Genomic DNA, 16,070 nt, shown 5'->3' with positions numbered 1-16,070 from the left:
ATAGCTATAAGCACTAGAAAAAGTCAGTTATTTAGAAATCACAGACACACTTCAATTTTATTTCGTATCAACATCAACCCATATTCGACTCACTGCTGAGCTCGAGTCTCCTCTAAGAATAAGAGAGATTAGGCCTTAGTCCACCACGCTGGCCCAATGCGGATTGGCAGACTTCACACACGCAGAAAATTAAGAAAATTCTCTGGTATGACGTTTCCTCATGATGTTTTTCCTTCATCGTTTGAGACACGTGATATTTAAATTCTTAAAATGCACACAACTGAAAAGTTGGAGGTGCATGACCCGGACCAGATTCGAATCCACACCCGGAATCGGAGGCAGAGGTCATATCCACTTACCTATAGCGGCTCTCATTATCATCATCATCATATCAGCCGATGGACGTCCACTGCAGGACATAGGTCTTTTGTAAGGACTTCCAAACATCACGATACTGAGCCACCTGCATCCATCGAATCCCTGCGACTCGCTTGATATCGGCCAACACTGCGCTAACTAGTGCGGGGTCGCCATTCCAGCACTTTAGGACCCCAACGTCCATCGGCCCTTCTAACTATGTGCCCCGTCCATTGCCACTTCAGCTTCGCAACTCGTTGAGCTATGTCATTGACTTAGGTTCTTCTGCGGGTCTCCTCATTTCTGATTCGGTCACGCAAAGATACTCCTAACATAGCTCGTTCCATCTCATATCCACTGGTTCATAATGAAATAATCACTCAAGTACTGCATTTGTCTTTCATAAAATAAAGATAAATGAGTAAAAGCTGCACGCAGCACGTGAATCCATTAGGTCGGTTGGATGCGAAGGAGGTTTACAGCCGTTGAAATGGTAAATCAATCACAATGAAATCGTTTGGCTACGAGCACTTTCCACTTCTTTAATGGCCAACACTGAAATTGGAATTCATGCTATAAAGACAATCAGACTCCGATTTGCACTCCCTGAAAACGAAAGGGCCAAATTGAGTTTGTTTTATTATTGAACTTTTGTTTAATCATCTATACTAATATTATAAAGCTGAAGAGTTTGTTTGTTTGATTGATTGAACGCGCTAATCTCAGGAACTACTGGTCCGATTTAAAAAATTCTTTTAGTGTTAGATAGCCCATTTATTGAGAAAGGCTATAGATTATATATTATCCCCGTATTCTTACAGGAACGGGAACCACGCGGGTAAATCCGCGCGGCGTCAGCTAGTTAGTACAATCTCACCTGATGGTTTGTGATGCAATCTAAGATGGAAGCGGGCTAACTTGTTAAGAGGAGGATGAAAATTCACACACGGTTTCTAAACGATATCGTACCGGAAAGCTAAATCGCTTGTTGTATACTGTCAATATGTGTTGTTTAGGCCAATCTTTTACTTCTTCTTTTTTGGAAATGGTTGAGGTGTAGATAGTTTTTTAAAAAATTGAAGGGCTCGCAAAAATTGCAATGTTAAAAACAATTAACTAAAAATAAAAACGGTTTTAGTTTTTTTTGCATGAATCTCAGAAACTGTTTAAGATACTTTCAATTTGAGAGAAGATTCAAAAAGAATAACTTTCTAACAAAAACTGTAACCTTTAAAAGTCTGACCAAATATTTATTTAACTAAATATTGCGCTGAAAATGGGGTTCCGCTGGCCGTTGAAACACGAGCATGTCGCCGCTGGAAGGGTAGGTCAGATAGTTTTATTTAACTTTACTAAATATTAACTTGAAAATCTGAAAAATATACAGAATAATTTCAAGACATAGCAAAACTAAACTACCATCAAAAAATATTTTCATTGATTTTCAAAGAGGAAATGCTCAGGAACTACTGGTCTGATTTCAAAAATTCTTTCTGTGTTAGGTAGCCCATTTATCGAAGAAAGCTATAGGTTAAATATTATCCCCGTATTCTTCCGGGAACGGAAACCGAGCGGGTGAAACTGCGCGGCGTCAGCTAGTTTACTATATTTTTCCAATGCTCTGTTAAATTTAAAAGTATTTTAAAAGTATTTAAAAATTTTTTTACATACATATGTATATATATATATATTATAAGAATGTGTCAAAACAATTAACAAAGTTTTTTAGTTCAATGTAATTTTTATATGTAATTTTTCTTATTCTTAACGTTTTTTTATAATCAATGTGTTTTGTATTGTATACTTTTTGTTTTTAAGAACACTTTAATTTTTTAAAGGTTTATTAAAAGTCAAACTCATAGAAATGTATAAACATTTTCGGAACAGAATTTCCACACTAACCTATGTTCCCGCAAAATGAAAACATCGCACCGGAGCTTTTCAGAAATTTTCTGCACAAAATCCCGGTAAAATAACAACAATCCAACATCTAAGCACAAAAGAGTTTCCAGAAATTATTATCGTGTATCTCGACTGCACAATACTAACGAGATATAACGGAATAAAGCAAACACACACAAAACAAATGAGATACAAAATAATATTATTATACTATCCCACGCCCTGCGGTTTTGCTCTCGTAGTTTCCGTGAGAATACGGGGATAAAATACAGCCTGTAATACACAAATAACGTGACTTGCTAGTAGTCAAAGAATTTTCAAAATCGTTTAACTATATCCAGAGATTTCCCCAACAAACTTTAAATCTTTATAATATTATGTATAGATTAGAAGACATGTGAAGAGACCACAAAAGCCGTGATAGCCCAGTGGATATGACCTCTGCCTCCGATTTCGGAGGGTGTGGGTTCGAATCCGGTTCGGGGCATACACCTCCAACTTTTCAGTTGTGTGCATTTTAAGAAATTAAATATCACGTGTCTCAAACGGTGAAGGGAAACATCGTGAGGAAACCTGCACACCAGAAAATTTCTTAATTCTCTGCGTGTGTGAAGTCTGCCAATCCGCATTGGGCCAGCGTGGTGGACTATTGGCCTAACCCCTCTCATTCTGAGAGGAGACTCGAGCTCAGCAGTGAGCCGTTATTGGGTTGATAACGACGACGAGAAGACATGTTGTGTCATAAACAAAATTGAATAATTAGGTATACTTCATACAATACACTACAATAAGCAACATAATTAATGAGACTTCATCAATAACCATGAATGTTGTGTTGCAGATATTCAAAATCAAAATCAAAATTCATTTATTTCAAGTAGGTACAATTTACAAGCACTTTTGACACGTCAGTTGACTATTTGTAAAGATTCTACCACCGGTTCTGCTGAGAATATACCGGCAAGAAACTCAACAGTTGCTCTTTTGAAATGAAAAAGTCATACAATTATAATTTACAATTGATAACGATTACAATTTCTTATATTTTTACTTCCTGTGTGAAGGTGGAAGCTGATCCAATGGCCTCCAAGCACCTTTATTGTTAAGGAACTCATCAATAGTGTAGTAACCTCTACTAAGTAAATATTTTTTAACACATTGCTTAAAGGTTGTGTATTGATTTCGATATTATAGAAACTGCATTAAATTGAATCGAATTATATTAACACTCTTTTGAACTGAACAGTAGAACAACACTCAACAGTTTGTCCATAAAAATAAATTCATATGGTTATACAAGTGCCCCAAGGAAGCCACAAAACCAAAACGAGCTCATCTGAAAATCAAATAATCCTCGTGAGAGATGTTTCATAGTTCCGAGCTAAAACTTTTTGTAGGTAGTTAGATTTATATTGTGCATGTAGATTTGTAGAAAAAAGTCCCGCGGCTGAAACCTGAACTAAAATTGACAGCGCCTTACATAAATGACAATAAGACCGCCATTACCAAATAACAATGACGCCGATATGACATTAGCGCCGCGTCTATGGGACTTGTTTCGTGGCGCGGAGTCAACGTCTATGGTGAGTAAGTACTACAGCAAAGACTGCAGTATTTTTAATAACGTAAATTTACTTTCAAAAATTGTATTATCGCTGAAATAAAAACTTTTGTTAATGTGACGTACCGCCAAGCGATTTAGCGTTCCGGTACGATGCCGTGTAGAAACCGAAAGGGGTGTGGAGTTTTCATCCTCCTCCTAACAAGTTAGTCCGCTTCCATCTTAGACTGCATCATCACTTACCATCAGGTGAGATTGTAGTCAAGGGCTAACTTGTAAAGAATAAAAAAAAAAAAAAAAAAAAAAAATGTGAACAATCTCAAGCATTCATTAACATACAATTTCTTTAAATCATGATTCTTGATGCGCGTATGTATTTTATTTTTATGTTTGTTACCTCATAACATCGTCATTTATTAACCAATTTTGAAAATTATTTTTTTGTTTGCAAGAGTATACTTCCAGATTAGTCTCACTTCATTTTCATGAAGCTCGTAGGTAGTAATTTTGTGTTAAAATCAAAATAGCTGAAATACGTCTTTGAAGTCGGTTCCATTTTTATGTTAAAAATATTATTATTGTAGTATTTATTCTAAATTATTTGGTTCAGAGAACCTAATTTCTTCAACTTTACAATTTCTTTTAAAGTGCCTAATAGACAGATACCTTTAGTTTACATTTTCAATCCAAATCAAATTCGTTGAACAGTTATCATCCCGAAGACAAAAAATAAATTAACATTGATATTTTATATTTACAAAACAACGATCAAGTTTGAATCCGGGAGAGTTATTTTCGATACCAATAAAATATCCTTCGATTCAACAGATTGCGGCACGGAACCGATAAATATGCACGTCCCAAAGAACCTTCGGTCTCAAAGCCACCGGGTAATCACTATTTCATCGGACGTCCGAACCGTTCTCCGGGGACGCATTACATTGTTTCAACATTGGACGCCGGGTTGAGGATGAATTTTGAATTCAGTGCAGTGGAATATTGCCCAGAAATATGGCCGCTAAACGTAAATAATGTAGTGCAAGGAAAATAAATCTTTGTGTGCTCAACAATATACAATGTAATTTACTTCCTTACATGATAAATAAATGAATTAATCAAAGTTTATTGTAAACTTAAAAATGAATATTAAAGATTAATAATACATTCATCATTCACCATGCTGAGTATGAGGATGAATTTTGAATTCAGTGCAGTGGAATATTGCCCAGAAACATGGCCGTTAACCGTAAATAATGTAGTGCAAGGAAAATAAATCTTTGTGTGCTCAACAATATACAATGTAATTTACTTCCTTACATGATAAATAAATGAATTAATGAAAGTTTATTGTAAACTTAAAAATGAATATTAAAGATTAATAATACATTCATCATTCACCATGCTGAGTATGAGGATGAATTTTGAATTCAGTGCAGTGGAATATTGCCCAGAAACATGGCCGTTAACCGTAAATAATGTAGTGCAAGGAAAATAAATCTTTGTGTGCTCAACAATATACAATGTAATTCACTTCCTTACATGATAAATAAATGAATTAATGAAAGTTTATTGTAAACTTAAAAATGAATATTAAAGTTTAATAATTCATTTATCATGCTGAGTATGAGGATGAATTTTGAATTCAGTGCAGTGGAGTATTGCCCAGAAATATGGCCGCTAAACGTAAATAATGCAGTGCAAGGAAAATAAATCTTTGTGTGCTCAACAATATACAATGTAATTCACTTCCTTAGGTACATGATATATAAATAAATTAGGTAATGAAAGTTTATTGTAAACTTAAAAATGAATACAAAAGTTTAATAATTCATTCATCATGCTGAGTATGAGGATGAATTTTGAATTCAGTGAAGTGGAATATTAACCAAAAATATAGGAGATCACCGTAATTGTTCTAGTGCAACGAAAATAAATCGTTGTGTCCTCAATAATAAAAATATATAATTCATTTCCCAAAAAAATAATAATATTGTAATTTAATAATTCACTCAACATGATGAGGATATAATTTTGAATTCAGTGCAGTGGAATATTGGCCAGAAATATGGCCGCTAACCGTAAATAATGCAGCGCAAGGAAAATAAATCTTTGTGTGCTCAACAATATACAATGTAATTCACTTCTTTACATAATTAATAAATGAATTTTTATTGTAAACTAAGAAAATTAAGAAATTGTAACGGACGAAACAAAACACAGAAATAATCGGCGAAAATGAGCGTTTCGCGACGTTTACCGGTACAAGGGATGTTGACAGTTGGATAATTCGTAACGAACTGAGTAATTATATCTGTCAAAACTGTCACTTACCCTTGAGCGATATATGTTCCGTTATTTGCCCGGCCGGTTTAAATAAGTACAATAAAAAGGTCGGTATTTCCTTTTTAAATGTCTAATTTGCGGCGACAACAGAAATCTGTATAGGTCAATTCTGTACATGAAATACATTTCCAAAATAACTATCAGGGGGTGATTAGTGATAGATACTGATGCCAAAATGCATTCAGTAAAATTTTCATTTGTCTGTCTATATGTTCGTTATAGAAACAAAAACTACTCTACTGATTTAAATGAAACTTGATACAATTATTCTTCATTCTCCTGGGCAGGTTAAAGTATACTTTTCATCACGCTACGATCAATAGGTGCAGAGCAGTGAAGGGAAATGTTGAGAAAACGGGAGCAGTTACTCCATTTTTACAGCGTAAGGGCTAGATTAAAGAGGTCTAAGGGCGGACGAAGTCGCGGGCGTCCGCTAGTTATAAATAAATATTGGTGTAAAATGATTGATAAATGAAAAAATATATATAATATTATGAGGACTCTATTAGCTTTCGTATTTCATTCCAAATTTATTACGTAATTATAATTATAGAAACTTTGACAACTACACGTAATTAATACTCTGCTTTATTGGACTTAATCGTTATTTATCGCCAGGTAGATACTTTTCCAATATAAAGACGATGATGTGAAGTTCATAATGAATCTTGAATTTTCCAGCACATTAGAGAGTCTAGCTAGAAACTACACGAGGCAAGGAGTCCCAGTAAGTCCGAGTAGATCAAGTAGTTATTAGCCTATTAAAACTTTAGAAGCTGGCAATGTTAGACTGCTGCTAGACGAAGTGAGCATAATCTCAGCAATTCAGTCAGGAAAAGTTTCTTAATAGAGATGATGACAGTTATTTAAATCTATACTTCTGTACTAATATTATAAAGCTGAAGAGTTTGTTTGTTTGTTTGATTGAACGCGATAATCTCAGGAACTAGTCGTCCAACTTGGAAAATACTTTCAGTGATAGATAGCCCATTTATCGAGGAAGGCTATAGGCTATATTATATACTCAAAACAATTAGGGATCCTCCCTGAAACTCTAATAATGTAATCCAAGGTGGTGGTGGTTTTGTTTACATGGCGTGCGCTGCAAAAGCTATTGATGTAAGAATAAAATAATGTACTACAACTTTGTAGAACATATTATTTCCTACAAAAAGTGTCGTGACAGCATATATCTAAATTCTATATTTTAGCAGATATAGTACCTTTTGTACTTTAATACATTATTTAAATCATATACTTAGGTTTACATCATTATTTACACAACTAAACTTAAATCCTTATCAAAATGAATGAACTTAATAATGGAGAGGATATTATAGAAATAAGATTTGCCTTTTAATGTTTAATTAGTCATATAGTTTCACAGATAATACAAAATTTCTAAAAGACGCAAAAATGCCGCTAAAAGCCCCCCGCTGTTTCACCCACATAGTTCCTGTTACCGAAAGAACACGGAGTAAAAAATATGTCTATGACACTCGCAAATAACGTAGCTTTCTATCGATGAAAGAATTTATAAAATCGGTGCTGTAGATCCAAATGCAATTTTTTATAGTTTTACTATTTTACTACTTTCTGTGTGAAGGTGGAAGCTAATCCAATGGCCTCCAAGCACCTTTATCATTAAGGAACTCATCAATGGTGTAGTAGGTAACCTCGACTAAGTACATGTTTTTAACACATTGCTTAAAGTTATGCATTGACAGGTCCATCAAACAATATAAACCGCACCAGTACGTTCGTTTAGTAGTTACAATACCACAGACAAACACAGATACAAAAACAGAACATCAAACTTATAAAACCCTTCTTTTTGCGATATAAAATAGATAGTAAGTAAACAAGCTACATGAATTTATTGACTACAGGACTAATGGATATTCCGAAAAAGGGAAAAGCAATTACACCTAATCTAATTGCAACTTAAGGATTCCTTGTCGTACGAATAAATTCAGATCATGTATAGAATAGGAGAGCATATCAAAGTACCGTTTTCCGAGATCAAGGGGCAATCCCTCGAGAAACGACTTCTGTAAATTAACTTAAGGTTACTCTGTATGCAGACGATATCCTTGTGTAACGAGGTTGAAGCCCTGCGGAACCCTACAGCTTATGAAATAGAGCTCAAACTTGGTTCTAACAAGCTATTAAATTCGCCTTTAATGTAAGATAGTCACAGAAAGTTCTGATGAATGTTAAATATTTAAAACAATTTTGAATTATTTAGCGTTAAATGATTTTTCATGATTACCAACAAATCTTTACTAGAAATTTAAACTGTCTCGTTGATTCAAGGGTTAAGTTATGGCTTTATATCAGGAGGTTTAGGCTTTGAGTCTTGGGTCGGGCTGTGAAATATTGAGCTTTTCTTTCTTTAATAAATTTTCAGTAAAAAGCTTAGGAGAGCATGTTAAACGGTTACTTTCATCATTATCAACCTATATTCAGCTTACTGTTGAGGACGAGTCTTCTCTCAGAATGAGCAAAGTTAGGCCTTAGTCGACCACGCTGGCCCAATGCGGATTGGCAGACTTTATACACGTGAAGAATTAAGAAAATTCTCAGTATGCAGGTTTCCTCAGATGTTTTCCTTCGAGACACGTGATATTTAATTTCATAAAATGCACATGACCTCTGCCTCCGATTTCGAAGGGTGTGGGTTCGAATCTGGTCCGGAGCATGCACCTCCAACAAATTTAAATATCACGTGTCTCAAACGGTGAAGGAAAACATCGTGAGGAAACCTGCATACCAGAGAATTTTCTTAATTTTATGCGTGTGTGAAGTCTGCCAACCCGCATTGGGCCAGCGTGGTGGACTATTGGACTAATCCCTCTCATTCTGAGAGGAGACTAGAACTCAGCAGTGAGCCGAATATGGGTTGATAATGATGACATAACAAAAAGTTGGAGGTGCATGACTCGGACCGGATTCGAACCTACGCCCTTCGCATTGAATTTAAAATTTCTACGTAAAAAATGAGCCCAAACTAAATCGGTATTTGAACTAAGGATCTCTTCATCATTAATATAAACCTCAAGCGTTTAATCATCAAAAGAATAACAGCAAAATTCATATTATTGCGCCTCAGCTAGAATAATATAACTTTTGCGGAGAAAAATACCGTTAGATAAGTCGCTTCCACGAGTCGCAACTTACGAGCGGTAAGAAGCGAGGGTGGGGCGAAAGTGGGGGGAAAGTAGGCCGCCAGCACCAGCGCGCGCCGTTCGATAAATCGATGTGGGTAATACAATGCTATGCGACGGCCTTGGGAGCGTGCAGCCGAGACACACCTCCGTCCCCCCAAGTTCAATGCCAAGTCGTATGTCCTGACACAATTATAAAATCCTCGTAAATGTCGAAACACGGACTTTTTATGCCAATTTCTCTTGTACTCGTAACTGTTGATATGTAAAAGCTCGGTATTCGCGGAAACTTTGTACCCCCTTTTTTACGATTCTAATCATTCTAATCATCATTATCAACCCATATTCGGCTCACTGCTGAGCTCGAGTCTCCTCCCAGAAAGATAGGAGTAAGGCCAAAAGTCCACCACGCTGGCCCAATGCGAATGGCAGACTTCACACACGCAGAGAATTAAGAAAATTCTGGTATGCAGGTTTCCCCACGATGTTTTTCCTTCACCGTTTGAGACACGTGATATTCAGTTTCTTAAAATGCACATAACTGAAAAGTTGGAGGTGCATGCCCCGGATCGGATTCGAACCCACACCCTCCGGAATCGGAGGCAAAGGTCGTATTCACTGGGCTACCATGACTCATTCCATTCTAATACCAAAATCTAATACCATTGGTTTGAGCTCATTATTTTTTTATCTGAACGGATACTACTTTTAAAATAATGAAATTGAACGTCCAAACCAAAAATTCGAATACACGAAAATTACACAAACCTAGTAGTAATTTGATGCAGTCTAAATGCCATAAATTAATAAAAAGATCTGTAATTGCAAGACGTTTGGCACAAACATATATTTTCAATACTAAGTATATTGGTTGACCCCTCTACCAGATGGACTGACAACATCAAGCGAGTCGCAAGAATTCGCTGGATGCAGACGGCTCAGAATCGTGATGTTTGGAAATCCCTACAAAAAGGCATTTTTGTTCTGTAGTGGATGTCCATCGGCTTATAAGATGATGATGATGATGATGATGATGATGATGATGATGATGATGATGATGATGATGATGATGATGATGATGATGATGATGATGATGATGATGATGATGATGATGATGATGATGATGATGATGATGAATATGATTCAAACTTAAATTTAACCGTTTTTAATATATGGTGTATGATGTATGGAAGGTTGGAAGCTGTCTCGCAGACTGCAGATACAGAATACGAGTAATAATAGTACAAGCTGCAGGTAACATAATAGTTTCAGTACGACACTGTTTCTAGGTAATCGTGCTAAAATCTTGTCATAGGTAAAATAAAGGTCAACTTATTGGAGACTTTGTAATCCCCTTACAATAGTAATTTATCAGCCGTACAATATTCGAACCATCCCATTCACGCCTGGATATAAAAGCTTATGAAAGTCATTCCTCATTAAGGCCAGGTATGGCACTTTAGCATTTTCTTTTAATCCCAGTCACTTAGGCTGTCTTTTTTTATAGCCACGACAGTATTAAGTAAAAGTAAAAATTAAGTATAGCGGTATTTAAATTCAATTTGGAAGAGCCGTGATAGCCTAGTGGATATGACATCTGCCTCCGATTCTGGAGGTTGTTGGTTCGAATCCCCGAAAGAGGGTCCGGGGCATGCACCACTAACTTTTCAGTTGTGTGCATTTAAAAAAAATAAATATCAAGTGTCTCAAACGGTGAAGGAAAACATCCTGAGGAAACCTGCATTCCAGAGAATTTTCTTAAAAGAGAATTAAGAAAATTCTCTGGTATGCGTGTGTGAAGTCTGCCAACCCGGATTGGGCCAGCGTGGTGGACTATTGGCCTAACCCCTCTCATTCTGAGAGGAGACTCGAGCTAGGCAGTGAGCCGAATATAGGTTGATAACGATCGGCGTCCCCATATCCACATCGTAAGTATCGGACGCATCGTAGTACTCTTAGTATAGAAAGTCATACAAATGCGTCCACTGACCCGAATCGTATGAATCGCACGACATGAATGTACCGTTTAAAAATTCGTTTAAAGCTTCCGACACTAACGATGCGGATATTTCGAATTGAAATTCTTGAAGGTCAGAAACAGCTTAAACTATTTTCATGAAATTTAGAATTCAGAGGGTTTCGGGGGCGATAAACAGATCTACCTAACTAGGTTTCGTGTTTAAAAATAGAAGTACCATATCAAGTCATGGGCATCCTCCGGGTACGCATGGTAAATATATCCTGATTGACAATTTAACGGTTTCACTTCCGATAGATTTATAATATACCGAAAAATAACACGTTAAATTGTAAACAGTATTTTCAGTTCACAATATGGCGGCAGATTATGATATCACGAGTGAGATTATAACTAACGTATTTTACAATCTAACGGTGGCATGTACATGGCATGACTTCAAACGTATTATTCTCGACTTATAATCGTGGAAATAAAATTAATAGTTCCTATAATTTAAAAATAGAACTGAATGGTATGTCTCGAAAAGGGCTATACCCAATACCTTACTAGTTTAATTAATAAATTGATATATTTAATTAAATAGAAATACGAATAACTGACTAACAACATACTAACATACAAAGCATAGACATAATAAGTTTAAACTGTTACTGTATGTACAACTTGTTAAATAAAAAAAATAAGTAATGATACGGGCTTTGAATTTGAAGAAATGAAAAAGAACCTGCTAAATGCAGAGATAAAAATACTAAATCAATCCACTACGAGCAATTGGCAAACGTTTATTATAGTTTAAATTTTTTAAACAAGATAGACTGTAATATAATATTTTAATGACATCCTTAAGAATCCTCGTATGACGCATTAAATAGTAATCTTACACAGATTTCTCTGTTCTTTTACAGAAAACAGTTAAATGAATTCGTTATTCACACACCCATACATGTTGAAAGTATGTGCCATCAAAGACGTTGAGTATTCTCTAAAGATCCATTGTTTAGAATAAAGGGAACTATACAGTTTATAAAATGTAGCAAACACGCCTAAGGGACTCGTATTGCCTAACAATAGCGAAGCTCTATAGCTTTGAGGCAAACGAAAAATTCTCACTTGTTCAGATCAAAAATAAAGCAACGTGGAGTATGACTTTTTTAACTTGTAGGCCAGGTTTTCACAGCTTTTTGAAAACAAAATTCAAGTTTTTTTCACAGATTTTTGCACACTCTTTTAGCTATCTGTAATGTATAGATTCTAATATTCATCATAATCATGATCAGCCTATTTTCGACCGACTTAAAAAAAAGGAGGAGGATCTCAATACGACGCGTATTGTTTTTTTTAATGTTTGTTAACTTCATAACTTCGTTGTAAGTCATAACTTTAATTAATACGTCATTGGTCATCGCCTTCTAAGTGATTAGAAGGTAGCACATACGATGTTATTTTTCGCTTTTTAGTTTATTTTTGTGATTTTGAAGTCGGTTTAATTGTTTTGTTAAGAAGATTTTATTTCATTGCTCTTTCTCCAAAAAAAGGTTACAAAGCTCTAGTATTTCTTTCTATATGCGAAAATTGTTTTATAGTGTGTCTTTTATAAGTTTTCCATGATAATGATTTGATTGATTGTACTTTTTTGCTGGTAAAGTCAAGTCTTGAATCGTACGTGCTCAAACAAGTAAGTAAATAAGCCCAGTATTTAAAAGAGAATATTTTGAAAACTCTTTTTTTAATTGCTTTAATTACTATTGTGTTATTTCTTAAATCATCATAGGACTGATTGCTTGTTATTTTTTATCTTAGTTGCAATATTCTTCAGTTCATTATTATTCATCATTATCAACCCATAATCGGCTCACTGCTGAGCTCGAGTCTCCTCTCACAATGAGAGGGGTTAGGCTAATAGTCCACCACGCTGGCCCAATGCGGATTGGCAAACTTCACACACGCAGAGAATTAAGAAAATTCTCAGGTATGCAGGTTTCCTCACGAAGTTTTCCGCCACCATCCGAGGCACGTGATATTTATTTTTTAAAAAAAAATGCACACAACTGAAAGATGGAGGTGCATGCTCCAGACCGATTCAAACCCACACCATCCGGAATCGGAGGCAGAGGTGCAAAACATTCATTTCCCTTGTATGTTTGATACCGAACGCTTATTTATAAATTTTGGGGTTATTCTATAAATATTCCAATAATGTATTAATAACAGCTTGGAAGGCTTATCATGTTTAGTAAACCATAAGCACAACGGTTGAAATAACCTGTCTGCTTTTAGATCAGGTATTTTCAGCTAAAAACGTCCTTTGCAGACGACTGAAATAGAAACAAGGCCAACCGTACCCATCCTATGAGGTCACTCCATATGTATTTCATGCAACAAGCTTTCATAAGTGGGATATTGTAAAACTTACCCTAGCTATTGAAAATGCCTCTTTAAAGCTCTTGAAATGCGGTTCGTCTCACGCTATAACCTTGCTACAGTAAATATGTATACAGTTCAAGAGAAATATTCTAAGACAGTTTTAGAAGCTGTTTTAGAAAAATTCAAATTACGGTGAAGGTGGTTCCGTAATATTTAGGTATGTTTAAATAGTTTTGCGTGTGTAAGTCCTCATTTTGCAACAATAAACACCGCACTTTAAATTTTGAACCTCACATCTTTCAAGGTGGGCAAATATTAACAGGTTAATACTTACTCTACTCATTTCGTACTAAAGCCAAACAATACTATTTTTATTGCTTCAGAGGTACTTTTTAAAAATGAAAAAATATTAAAAAATTACTTCCCATTTATTTAACAAAATACCAAACAGATACAATGTTCCACTTGATAATCATTAGATATACATGAATCCCGAAAGTAATTAATTAAAGCTCAATTCAAAAAAAACATTACGCAAAAATGTTTGCTTACCTTTTGGCTGGTGGGAGGCTTCGGCCGTGGCTAGTTACCACCCTACCGACAAAGACGTACCGCCAAGCGATTTAGCGTTCCGGTACGATGTCGTGTAGAAACCGATAGGGGTGTGGATTTTCATCCTCTTCCTAACAAGTTAGCCCGCTTCCATCTTAGATTGCATCATCACTTATCATCAGGTGAGATTGTAATCAAGGGCTAACTTGTAGAGAAGAAAAAACAAAACCTACCTGTACTTTTGCACCCATATGCGATATCTACGACTAGTAGACTCCGCGCGGTTTCACCCGCGTGGTTCCCATTCCCGTAGGAATACGTTGATAAAATGTCTATAAAAGCCTATAGCCTCGATAATGGGCTATCTAACACTGAAAGAATTTTTTAAATCGGACCAGTAGTTCCTGAGATTAGCGCGTTCAATCAAACGAACTCTTCAGCTTTATAATATTAGTATAGATACACGGCGGTAAGCAGTCAGTTGATGTACACCAGTGACTTGTTCGTTAGCATCACCCGAAGTTAAAACATTGAAGTTAAAACACTTTTTTTTTTTTTTCTATTCTATTCTATACAAGTTAGCCCTTGACTACAATTTCACCTGATGGTAAGTGATGATGCAGTCTAAGATGGAAGCGGGCTAACTTGTTAGGAGGAGGATGAAAATCCACACCCCTTTCGGTTTCTACACGGCATCGTATCGGAATGCTAAATCGCTTGGCGGTACGTCTTTGCCGGTAGGGTGGTAACTAGCCACGGCCGAAGCCGCCCACCAGCCAGACCTGGACAAATTAAGAAAATCTCAATTTGCCCAGCCGGGGATCGAACCCAGGACCTCCGTTTTGTAAATCCACCGCGCATACTACTGCGCCACGGAGGCCGTCATACTTTGTTGTGTATAGTTTAGTAGCTAGAGGCTTGTTAAAACAAGCCCCCCGCTCCCTTAGTGTTGTTTATTTAGCTTTGTGCAAAACTCATTACAAACACGTACAGTAAATTGTCTTACATTACAGCATTGTTCTGTTCTTGTTGATTTACGAACATTAGTTAATTGACACATTTCCGTTGTTATTATTCAAAATGATATATCATATAATTTTTGATTTGTACGTCAATTTGTGTAAATTAATACAACAGACAGACAAATTTTTATAAGAATTTGGTACCCACTTAGATATCATTTCTTTTGCAGGTACAGTCGATAACAATTCATATTAAATATTGAATTTCACTATCATTTTTAACCGACTTCCAAAAAGGAGGAGGTTCTACGTTCGGCTGTATGTATGTTTTTTTTTTAATGTATGTCCAGCGATAATTCCGTGATTTATGGACCAATTTTGTTGTTTTGTCCATTCCATTTCATGTCCATTCCAATCCAGTGTCGTGTTTTAATTAAAGAAGTTTCTGAAAGAATTACAGAAATTTTGTAATTTAAATGGCTTGACATAAAACATCACTGGCTTGACACCGCCTTCAAACTGATCAGAAGGTAGCACATAGGTAAGATGTTATTTTTTGCTTTTTAGTTTAGGTTTTTTTTGAGTCGGAAGTCTGTTGAATTTTTTTATGAAAATATTTCACTTTTTGTTTGGTAAGATAACATTTTACAAAAAAATAGCAGAATAAAATGAAGCGAACGTATTGAAATGAAACGTCAAAAATATCATACCTGCCTCTGAAAGTAAAGTGAAATTATAGCGCTGCCTCCATTTGATATCGATTTATGCAAAATTATGCAAGAAAGAATTTGTTCTGCGTTCCCCGATAAAAAGCAATTCCCATTATTTGTGCGAGAATACAAAGCCAAATAGGAAATGGAGAAGATAAAAGAACAATCTAC

General features: G+C 35.7%; 1 protein-coding gene across 2 annotated transcripts in view; it reads right to left on the bottom strand.

The window, feature by feature from the left end:
- The window catches only part of LOC112053571 (acetylcholinesterase), an 89,451-nt gene that overhangs the window by 56,058 nt on the left and 17,323 nt on the right, over positions 1–16,070 (bottom strand). The gene's annotated exons all lie outside the window — the stretch shown is intronic.

Source organism: Bicyclus anynana, chromosome 12 (assembly GCF_947172395.1).
Source record: "Bicyclus anynana chromosome 12, ilBicAnyn1.1, whole genome shotgun sequence".
NCBI lineage: Eukaryota > Metazoa > Arthropoda > Insecta > Lepidoptera > Nymphalidae > Bicyclus > Bicyclus anynana.
Note: the sequence above shows the minus strand (reverse complement) of the source record. Positions and strands in the feature narration are given on the sequence as shown.